We start from the raw sequence: 12,475 nt of genomic DNA on the forward strand, positions 1-12,475 counted from the left end.
TTTAATACATTTTTACAAAAGACCTCTTCTGTATTAGTTTTTAGTCTAGAGTAAGGACTTGTTTATCAAATGAAGAAAACTGTGCCTGGGAGCACGTTGTTTCCGTCAGTGGATACTGTGGAGTAGCACAGTGATGGCGTATGTCCTAAGGACTAATGCCGCAGCCTTGCAAATGAACTTCAGAGTGAGAAATCAGCGACGAAAGAGGGCTGTTTATTTCATTAAATAGTATACAGGAACAAGGAAACTTTGCTGTGTGATTTAAAACATCATCTCTTATTGTCTGGATTCTTATGGAGTGCATCCATTTAATTTTGAAATAGTCTAAATTCTCATTGGGAATTGCTTTGCATAAGTTTCAGTTTTTCGGTGTTCATTGAACAAGTTAACTGGTGATAAGAGGTTTTTAGTGATGTTTCTATATGGAAATGACTGAATACAGCATAATATACAGTATAATGCAGCTACCATTTAAGAACGTATTTCCATAAGTAGCTCTACTTAAGCTTTTTTAAAAGAGAAAAAACTTTCAATGTGAAAGATAAAATTTGCTCACCTTATTAGGAGAATACTTATTGATATTTTATATAGAATAAGAGGATTTATATGCTCTATATTTATATCCATCTTACAGGTAAGCAAACACTTTGGCAAGATCAAGGTGTTTCATTTTGACTTTTGCTCATAATTACCAGAGTTTCCTAAATCCAGTGTTAAATTGGAAGGGAAAACCATAATGCCTTTTAACTGTGATTTTGATAAATATCTCTCTGAGTGTGACATGAATATATACCGGTTTCTGGTGATTTTCATGTTTATTATTGGCCCACATTAAACACTCATCAATTGGCTGGTCCCAATTAGAATGCTAACAAATATGTGTCAAATTATGTAAAAATATTAAAACTTAAATTTGTCTTCAAGTTGGTTTTTTATAACCAGATGTCTAGTGTTAATTTATTATTTGTATAGTAATGAAAAAATAGTATACTGTATAATGATTTCTAAGGAATGACTTAAAACAATCTTCCCATAATTTTTTTTTATGTTGGAATTAAATGCTGCAAAATCTTTTGAGTGTTGGGATTGCTCTTTAAGAAAAATCTGACAAATGATACCATTTATATTTCCAAACATCAATTTGTGTTTACCATTTACAATAACCTTTTCGTTTTAAAGATATTGAATATTTAAAAGAAGATATATCTACGTAGAAGAAAGATGACAGACTTGAGACAGTTGCCATTCTGCTGTGCATCTGTGAATCCAAAACAGCGTTAGGTGCGTGGCTGTAGGGAGTGGAGAGTGACATGGAAAGTCAGGAGTGCAGCAGCAGACAGATAGGAGGCAAATCCAGAAAACCAGAGGTTTAGATTTGTAGAAAAGAAAAATGGACCCAACAGTAGCATGCCAATGGTATTTTTCAGAAGTGTACTTTAAGGTGGATACCTGCAGTGTGCAGCCTACATTTGCACCACAAGCAGACAGCGGAGAAGAGCCCACCTCCTCCGTAGTGTGCACACTGGTACTTTGGGATCATCTTAGGAGAAGTCTTGTGGTCAGATCTTTTGGTCAAGAAAACCTCTGCATTCTTTTGTCCTCAGGCCCAAAAGGCCTCCTGGCTGAGTGAGTGACCGCTCTGAGAATCAGAGACTGGCTGTAGCTTGTATGTAGGTTCATGAACTATTAGTACAGTACCATTTGCTGGTTGTGTTTTGAGGAAAGTGGGAGATGATTACACTAGGAAAGGCAGCCTGACTTTGAGAGAGGGAGATTATCTGTGTGTGCCTATGAGCAGGTAGGAGGGATGTCTACGGCGTGTAGGATTGCTAATTTCCTGTTGTCATTGTGGGCACATACTCTTTTCCTAATTCTTGATTTTTTGATAAAGTAATTTAAAGTAAACTCAATGAGAATTAAGAGACAAAGAAAACCACAGTTGAAGGTGCAAAACCATAACTGATCAAGGTGTAGAGAATACGGGATTGCAGAATGCTTACCCCTGAATGGCACATCTGTATCACACACCCTCCGTCCAAGGCTTAGAGTTCATTGCCGAAGAGGAGGCAGAAAGATTGTAAGAGCCAGAGATAGTGGATTCAGTGTTTTCCAGATACAGCATGGTTGTTGAATGTTGGAGCTTGCAGTGGTTGTGGCAGTATGTATAAAGCTTGTGAAAGCTTAAGCCAGACCAAATCCAAGCATAGAGAGGGGAGATGGGCACGGAAGACTCAGCCCTAACTGAAAAGCTCTATACAATTGGTAGCTTCTAGGAGATGCAATTCATTTTCCTTTGTGTGGCTCCGGGCAAGTCTATCACACTCCAGTGGGTGACCATATATTCAAGAGTATATGGGCAGCATAAATAGGACTCAATGGATTTTTTTTTTTTAATTACACAGTGGTGAGTAATGAAGACGGGTAGATTTTGGAGAAGTTGAGAGAAGTGGGTTAATATGATGACAATACATTGTATAAAATTCTTAAAGAGCTGATAAAAGAAATGAGGGGAAGAGAACAGGTGAGGAGGATGCTATATGCCTGTAATCCCAGCATTGGTGAGGGGAAGCAGAGAATGAGCCTTGTAGCTTGCTGGCTAGGCAGACTAGCAAAATTGGTATGCTTTTGGTACTGTGAGACTCTTCTTTTGGGGGGAAAAAAATGGAACATGATTGAGACCCAGCATCGATTTCTGAATTTAACACATCCCCCAACCCCAGTTCCCAGATTACTCCTCTTGGGCATGAAAAAGCATTCTACCTTTTCAGGCCAACCAAGGAGAATATATTTAACCTTACTATTATTTGGATTAGCATTGTATTTGCATAGAAATGTCTGTGTATGACCTAGAAGTCAGCATTACACATTGTGCCCACTCTTTCTCTGGCTTTTACATTCTTTTAATCCTTTATTCTGCAATGTTCTATGAGCCTCGGAGGGGCTGTTACAGACGTCCCACTTGCGATTGAACATTAAATGGTCATTTATCATCAGCACTTTGACCAGTTAAAAGTCTGTAGTCACTGTCACTCACTTAAAAAGGAAGCTCCTCAGGCAGAAGCAGGTGGATCGCTGTGAGTTCGAGGCCAGCCTGGTCTACAAGCAGAGTCCGGGACAGCCAGGGCTACACAGAGAAAACCCTGTCTCAAAAGCAAACAAAAGAAGCTCATCTGACTAAGCTCAAATCAGCGCTAATCTGTGCTGCAGGATATTTGATCCCAGAGAATGTGAACTGTAAAAACCTGTCTTTTGTTTAGTATGGTTGAGCCTGAACACACACCTTTAATCTAAGAACTGAATGTTTATTGTAAACATGTGATTAAGGTGAGGTTCAGCCAGCCGTAGCACACACCTTTAATCCAAGAGCTTTCTGTACACAGGATTTAACAAAGTTAACCCTAGGTCAAGAGCAGAGCAAGAAACCAGCTGACAGGGTAGGAGGACTTTTAGTTGAGGGGTACTTAAGACAGCCTGTAGAAGTCAGAGGCTTTTAGCTTTTAGCTCTTTAGCTTTTGAGCTCTTCAGCTCCTTGGCCTTTGGCTTTTTGAGCTTTGAGCTAACAAGCTTTGGCTTTGAGTTTTTTGGCTTTTTCCTCCTGGGCTGTCAGCTGACCTAGTAAGCCTTTTGGGCCTTTTCCATCAGGAAATGAGCTGAGTAGGAAGGTCAGATGGGTGCTTTCTCTGCCTCTCTGAGCTAGCAGGTTTTCACCCCAGAGTCTGCCTCCTGAGTCTTTATTGTTAGAATGATTAGGATTTTCATTTAAAATAACAAATCTGTGGACACATGATGAAAGCATGTCCACTTAGTAAAACAGCAGCTATAGCTTCCTGCCGACTGATGATCTCTTCAGCTACAGGCTTTTGACCAGTACCCGAAAGGACTTCTCCCCTAAGGAGTAGGCCTTAATTCCAGTGAGAATGTGGTTGGCTACTCCTATAATAGATTTGCTTCTATTGCATTTAAGGTGCATTTACCTGGCTGGTCAGTATCATGCCACATAACACCCTACCTAAGGCAGTTCCCCCTGAGCATTATGCCAAGTATTTACTGGCGCTGTGAGGGTTGCCTGTAGGAACCCTGCAGGAGGAAGTTTCCACCTTAGTTCCAACTGCATTTCTCTGTGTCATGCAGCCAAACCACCCAGTAACACCAGCAATTGGGTCTTACCATCCAGTTCTGTTGAGCAACCAACAGCAGTAGCAATCATAATCTGTATTTTTGGGGGGACCATGGAGCTCACAGGAAGATAGCCCACTCCTGGCTACTTGGTTTTCATTAATATGCTATGGCTTCTAGAAGCAGCCTTATCTTCTCTAACAAGGCCGCTCTAGTTTTGTTGTTTTGCTTTTTTAGTTTTTAATTAGCCTCCCTATTATATGGTTTCCTTATCATTTTAAAAATAATCTACCATTAGTTTTGGTTGATTTTTACCCTAACTTCCTTCACTTCCCTCATCCTTCTTCCCCCAATCTCCTTGTTCCAGTTCTTTCCCTTCTACATTTGAATATCGAGCTAAAAACAAAAACAAAACAAAAAAACCCAACCAAACAAAAACTTGCTATTAGTACTGTCTGCATTTCCCCCTCTAATCTGTATTGGGGATTGAGATCCCAAGAGAAGGCTGTCCACCAAGAAAACACCTACAAAAAAGTATACGTATTTATAAGTTAGAAACATAAGGACTACATGGCTTCTCCTAAAGTCTGTAACTTTTAAATAACCAGTCTAAAGGTAATGAGATTATTCCAGCGTTGCACAAAGAATTAAATATTAACAAACAAATGGACAAAAAGCCCAAGTAGTATCTAAAGTAGGATTCTAATAAATGAAAAAAGGAATTTAATGTAAAAAATGGATGAGAAAACCAGCAAAGACACAAATGCCAAAATTAAATTTAAATAATAAAAAACGATCAGCAACAATAGTAGCAGAATTTTTAAAAATGAAAAGCTCTATAAGTCAACTAAAACTTTCAGCAGAGGGCCAGTGGGACAGCTCAGCAGGTGAAGGCACTTGTCACTTGGGTGTGGTTCTAGATCCCATACGAGGTGAGTCCCACAATTTTTCCTCTGAACTCCACACCTATGTTCTGGCATGTATTTGCATACACATCCAAGCCCCCTCCCAATAAATGTAAAAGACATTCATTTAGCAATAAAGAACAACAACAAATAAAACCAGCTGAAAGCACAGAAGGCCTACATTATGAAACTAGAAGAAAATTTCTGAAACACAGGGAAAGCATTTTGAACTGAAATAGAAGTGACAAAAAAAAAAGCACTAAGTCACAGAGTTAAAATGCTGTATATACTAGAAAGAACCCTGCAAACTGCAAAAGAGAAGTGCCAGTTTCCAAAGGCAAACTCAGCTAGTTACGTTAGACCTCTCAGCGGAAACCCTAAAAGTAGGACACACATGATATTTCAAGTCCTGAGAGTAAATATCTGCCAACAAAAGTTGCCCAAATAATATCCAGCAAAGTTACCTATTTAAACCAATGTAGAAATAAAGACCTTCCAACATAAGCAGAGGCTAAGGCATTTCATGAACATAAGTAAATTTTGCAGAAAACTTGGGTAGGAACCCTCCATACAGAGGAGGAAGAAAGTCACAGACATTCTTTGAGGGAGGAAACTTCGTCAATAGGTAAGCAGTGAGATTTAGGAAAGAACCACACACGTTCAGCCCAGCAAACAAGAGAGCCCCTCACATGCGTAAGTGAGAAGGAAGGAACACAGTATTTGAATGAAGCAGAAAAGGTTTGTGTGTAAGGTACATGGCTCGGAGATTACTTTCAGGAATATGGCGGAGGGATTACTTACAGGAGCAGAAATGACAAAATACAGTTGCATCATTCCGCACCCACCCTCCCCCAAGCATTGATGACAGCTCACGAAATCTAGGAGCCTGGAGCACACTGAACAGCCGGCAGGTAGCTCAACAGGTTGGGGTGTCGTGTGCAGGCAGCTCTGCTTGTCTCCGGTGTCCGTACTGCTTATATATGCTTGGAGATGGAGTTGAGGGGCGGGCAGTGACGTCAGGAACTTCCTAAAGCCTTTGAGTGTTTGCTGCTTGAGCTTAATGTGCTTCCCTGAGGATGGCATGACTCACCTCCCCTTAGAACATCCTGTTCTTCCTCTCTGTAAACATCCTGTGTCTTTTAAGTTTCCCTCCAAAACAGAAGGTATCAACCTTAGAGGAAACAGTGGAGTGGGAGAGATGGCTTAGTGCTTAAGAGGACTGACTGCTCTTCCAGATGACCCAGGTTCTGTTCCCAGTGTCCGTATGGTAACCCTCAACCAGTTTTAACTCTGGTTCCAAAGGAACTGATGCCCTCTCTCCCTCCTGTGGGCATTGCAAATTGCCCACACTTGGTATACAAATAAATGTGCAGGCAGAACACCCAAACACATAAAAAAAAATAATGCTTAGTCTTGGAGAAAATCACTACCCAGGTTCAAGGGATAAACACCAATGCTCATGATGTTATCCTCTCTGAAGATGCCTTCCTAATATCCACAATGCTGTGCTTCACTGATCCCCTAAGTCGAAGGTTCTCAACCTGTGGGTTGCGACCCTTTGGGGGTTGAACAACCCTTTCACAAGGGGTCGCATATCAGATATCCTGCATATCAGATATTTATGTTATGATTCATAACAGAAAATTACAGTTAAGTAGCGATGAAAATAATTTTATGGATGGGGCTATCACAACATGAGGAACCGTATTAAGGAATTGTAGCATCAGGAAGGTTGGGAACCACTGTCCTAGGTGTTAAGCCAATCCATTTGATGATTGAGATTAGCCTTCACACTTAGCTATTTTATGTAATAATATAAGTGATCCATCGAAGGACGTGATTTGTCAGGTTGTGCTAAAAAAACTGAGTTTCAACTGTGTACAGTTTAGCGCAGACACCAGACATAGAGAAAACAACTTGAAAGTAAGAGAAATGGAAAAGATTTCATATAAACCAAAAGAAAAATGGTGTATCTGTACTAATAGCACATAAAATAGATTTCAACAGATTATCAAGCCTATCATATCATTGAGATATGTTTCTAAACAAGTTAAACAAAAATTTCTAGAACCAAGGGAAAAATTCAAAACTTTAGCTTGTTGGTAGAGTTTGTGTCTATATCACTCCTTTAGTACTTGGTAAAAGAATTAGTAAGGCTGTAGTTGTTTTGAACACCACAGCTCACCACTTTGACACGGTTAACTTTGTGGTGCATTATCCTGCAAAACTGATAGCATGCAGATGTTCAAGTTCACATGGGACAGTAAGGTAGACCATTTCCAAGTCTTAATAGAATTCCCAATAAATATCAATAAGGGATTGAAAGTCTATAGAATATATTAGAATTTAATTAGAAATCATTATTCACAAGAAGGACACGTCAAATAATTTCAGGGTCAGTAAAATCACAAGGAAAATTAGTAAGTTTTTCTAATAAGCCATAATGAAAATTTCTATGAGATTTGGTTAAGGCGATCCTTAAAGGGAAGTCTGTAGCTGAAAATTTTTATATTAGAAATGCATGAAAGAAATGATATGATTCAGTATGGATAGACACTCCATAACTTGTTTAACTTGCATGGTGGTTGTAGTAATATTGGGGTGGACCCTTCAACACATGCTTAGGCATTACAGCTCCCTTCTTGTGGGTGGCGTGGGTATCATTATAGAAAGAGTATTTCACTTCCTTAAGCCTTACTCCTTCATCTTCCACTGCAGGACGATGGAAAAAGAAGACTGCTGGATGCCACCCCACTGGTAGGGGATTCTCTAGTTTTTATTTGTAAAGGACTAAGCATACACGTTATTTTTTTTTTAAAAATAAATCACTGTACCTATGGTATTCTGTTCTAACAATACAAAAATCAGGAGGGCGTATTCTGGACCTTGACCTTATATTAGGTTTAGCCACAGAATCAGACCGGTACAAGTATTATGGAAAAGAGATTAATCATAATAACATGATTACACAATTGTGTAAGTTTAATTGCACAATTATGAATGGAACTGAAAGCATGAAGGATCAGAAAGGGAGTTACCATTTAGTCTTCTTGAAGTACTGGCCTACCAGTGCCAGCCAAGTTGGTAAGAAAAATCTTGAAATGGATATCTGAGAGGAGAGGTGCACTTGGCCACCTATGTAACAGTGTGGTGAGAAACCTCCGAGGCAGCATTGCTTCTGAATGGCACTGAGTGAGTGTCCTCAGTCAGCCATCTGTAGTGGCTGGCAAGTAGGCTAGAACGCAAGAAGAAGAGCGAGAGTTAGGAGAGGTCAGAGGCTACCAGGCTGCACTCCAGCTGATGGATGCATGATGGTGCTTCAGGGGGTGGAAGGTGCTCCTTTATTTCCACCTTAGCTCTCAACATCCTCCTTAGGGCCAATCCCAACTTGGATCCAACAGCAAAACAGATTGCTGGGAAATAGTTTCCGGTTTAATCAAGTCAACACTATAGTAGCCATGTACACTTCCCTCCTACTAGGCATCCTCTACATGTGTCTTTTAACTAAGTGTAACTTTCTATTATGGGCAACAGTAAACCATGTTTCTGCCCACTGTAATGTAGATATCTACAGAACAGCTGAAGATGTGTTAACTCCTTCCTGCAGTAGTATGTACAACGTACCGTGTCAGTTATCTGTCTTCACATGGTGTTTATTTCTCCCTCAGCCAGGTCTCTTGGTTAACTTTAATCTTCTGTAACTGCAGCACTGAAGTATTAGAGTGTGCAATAAATCACTGTGAGGGTAGCTTCCACTTGATAAAACGGGAATGGGAGAAAAGCTGGATCCTTATATCAAACCAACGTAATCATTGCGGTTCTTCTTTCTGTAACTATGATAGTACTCACTTGTGTAACTGAGCATACAGCTTTATTTATGTTCCCCTCCTAAACATGCAACATGTTATCTGCCTTCAGCAAGCACTAAGCTATTCATATTTTTTCCCATGGTGAGATGCACTTTAGTTCTTGAATTGGGTCACAGCTCTTCTTGGTAAGGCAGGTTGTCACCTTGGGGAGGTAACATGAGAAGAGGAGTGATATCTGTAAATTGAGTCATCTCATCTGCTCAGTTACTGAGATCCCTCTGTTCATGTTGCTTTTGGGGATAATTCACAAAAAGCTTCATGTTTAGTTATGAACTGCTTCCTAACGCCTCAAACTTGGTGCCCTAAAGCAACCACCATTTACTTGCTCATTATTTTAATCTATGACACCAGCAGACTGACTCCTATTGGTTTCTCATGGTCTTCCATCATCTTTTCTCATGGACCCATGGGAAATACGAGAAGCCCCTCAGGATGGCCTTCATGTTAGTCAGACTTTGCAGCCTCACTTTGTGCTTGGCAACCCACTTTCCCTTGATGGGCAGGATTAGTTAGTCAGTAGCATAGCCCTCCTGTCTGCCTGTTGTTTTCCTGGCGTGAGGAGCCAAAATAGCTGTGTGGAAGTCTCAGCTTCCAATTTAATGAACCACTCTTGTTTTCCTTGCTGGATGCATTTCTGCTTTGGAAACAAACAGATCTCTGTATCTGCTGTTTCTAGGGCCACTGGGACAGGAAACAAAAATGTTGCTTGTTGATAAGTCTGAAAAGAGGAATGACTCCCATTTCTACTCCCTGATTTCCGGAGCTATGACTCATAAGCATAGGAGGTGTTGTCACCATATACTAACTGCTCATTCAGAATGTGTGCCGCGTCCTGGAGGACATTATCTTAGCCCTCTAGTTACCCAACAGTATGCCAAAATGAGTTTTCAAATGCTGAACATCTTATCAGACCAGCTGCTTCAGAGTGATGAAAAGTGTAGCCCCAGTGTATTAATTCCATGTATACAAGGGCCTGTTTCCAGCCTTTATTTGCTTAAAATGAGTTACTTGGTCCTAAACGATGATGCTGTATCATGTCGGGGAATTGGCATTTCTCTAAGTCCTTAGATTTTAGTGTTGACAGAAGCTCTGTGAGCAGGACAGACAAATATATGTTTGTGGTAATGCATATACTGTTGCATTTCTTTGGTAGGAGTGGTCGATTTTGATCAATCTGGCACTACACAGATGGCTGGTTTGGGCAGGAAATGGTGCTGGGCTCCCTTAATTTCTGTAGTTGACTTTTAGGGCAATCAACAGTGACTATTGTCAGCAAATGGAAACTGATGTTGATGAGCCATGCATAACTTGCATCCTTGTGAAGTGTTAGCATGGTGAAGTGATAAGAACACTAATACCTGCACACTGTGCCATCCTGTCTACCCAAGATCCTCCTCTTGAAGCACACATTTAGTTATGAACTGCTTCACAACAAATGGACACAAACCTGATGCTCATGATTTTGCTAGGCTCAGCTAGAATTGCCTTGAGGAGATACTGTTTTGGTTAGTGTCCTGGTACTGGTCATGCAACTGTAGTAATTGAGAGGCATTGCCATTTCTAGATGATTCAAGATGGGTTTATCTGTATGTCTTTCATGTTAGTGTGACTGAGTAAGATATTCTGGGCCTTTTCCCTTGTGCCAATTTGGGAAGCAGTATTTGACATGGTGCTTAAGGCTCCCTGAAGAGTGAAGGCAAAAACTTATATGCCTCTTGTAGGCTGGGTCCTAGAATCCACACAGTATAATTCCTACTATATAATATTCATGCAAGTTATGAGGTCAGCTGAGTGTTAAAGTACAGAGACGACTAAACTCTATCTTCATGAACTAGTTGGTGTTGTGAACAAGACCACTGACATCTGTGTCTCAAGAGATAGATTGGCTACATATCTTAATGAGGAGTGCTTCAGACCCCAGAAATGCCAAGCCTCTGGCCCAGGGCTCTACTCATTTTCCTGAGGAGACTTGCTGGATTGGACCCATAATCATCCAGGTTAGATACCCCTACCACCATTTTCTGCCTGGGGGCCTAACTGGGACACAGCTAGCAGAGGAGAGCTGTGAGCTATCCCCTGAGTTCCAGCCTCAGGCCCACGGCTCTACTTGCCTTTCTAAGGAAGCCTGCCCGGGCCCTAGGGACATACAGATCCAGTCTCTGGCCCATGGTCTTACCTGCCTTCCTGAGGAGTCCTGAGAGCAGCTGAAACACCCAACCAACACCAGGGACAACCAGATGGCTGAAGGCCAGCATAAGAAGATGACTGACAGGATCCATCATTCCGTTACATACGAGAAACACCTGAGCAAGAAAGATAGACATTACCTCAGAGTAAAGGGCTGGAAAAAGGTTTTCCAAGCAAACGAACATAAGAAGCAAGTGGAGTAGCCATTCTAATATTTAAAAATAATAGACTTTTAAGCAAAATTAATTAAAAGATATGAGGAGGGACACTTCATACTCATCAAAGGAAAAAAAATCCATCAAGAAACATGAATAAACCCCCTTCAAGATACACAGGAAAATACAATCAAACGAGTGAAGGAAATAAATAAAATGGCTCAAGACCTGAAAATAGAAATGGAAACAATAGAGAAAACATAAACTGGATCCTGGATATGGAAAATGGATGAGGAACCCTTAAAGAAATGTTCAACATTGTTAGTAATCAGGGAAATGCACATCAAAATGACACCGAGACTACATCTTACATTGATCAGGATGACTATAATCAAAAACTCAAGTGACAGCCATGTGGTGGCGAGGTTGTGGAGGAAGGGGAGCACTTCTCCATTGCTGGTGGGAGTGTACAAACCACTGTAGAAATCAATCCAGCTCTTTCTCAGAAAATTGGGAGTAGCTTTACCTCAAGATCCTGCTATACCACTCCTGGGCATATACCCAAAAGATGCTCGATTGTACCACAAGGACACTTGTTCAACTATGTTCATAGCAGCCTTATTCATAATAGCAAGAAAGTGGAAACAACACAGATGTTCCTCAAATGAAAAATGAATTTTAAAAAATGTGGTACACTCACACAATGGAATACTACTCAGCTATTAAAAACAAGGACATTTTGAAATTTGTAGGAAAATGGATGGAACTAGAAAAAGTCATTTGAGTGAGGTAACCCAAGCTGAAAAAGTCATGCATGGTCACTTGTAAGTGGATATTAGTAACCAATTATGTCTTTCCAATTGAAATTACATTTGAGAAAGCAGGCACACTGTTTCAGGGTCATCAGCACCATTGTTTCTATAATTGTTCGTATTATACCAACTTAATATTGTGATTTTGTAATACTTTGTACTTTAGGTAGGAAAACTAGTGGAAGGATAGGAATCACATAGATACTTAATCTGAAAATCACATGTATATTTTTTCAAAAAGGAAAAGCAATTTGTTCAACCCAAGCATCTAGTAGAATACTTTTTTTACTTCTAATATCTAAGAAAAGTAAACAAGAGTGTTGCCCCTTTGCTAGTGATCTGTTTTTTTTTTCTCTTTCACTTTGAGATCATGGCTGTTGCATCACTGCTCCTTAGAAAATCCTTTAATCCTATCTGGGCCTTTATAACGA

This window comes from Acomys minous (assembly GCF_964271855.1).
Source record: "Acomys minous genome assembly, chromosome: 4".
NCBI classification, from domain to species: domain Eukaryota; kingdom Metazoa; phylum Chordata; class Mammalia; order Rodentia; family Muridae; genus Acomys; species Acomys minous.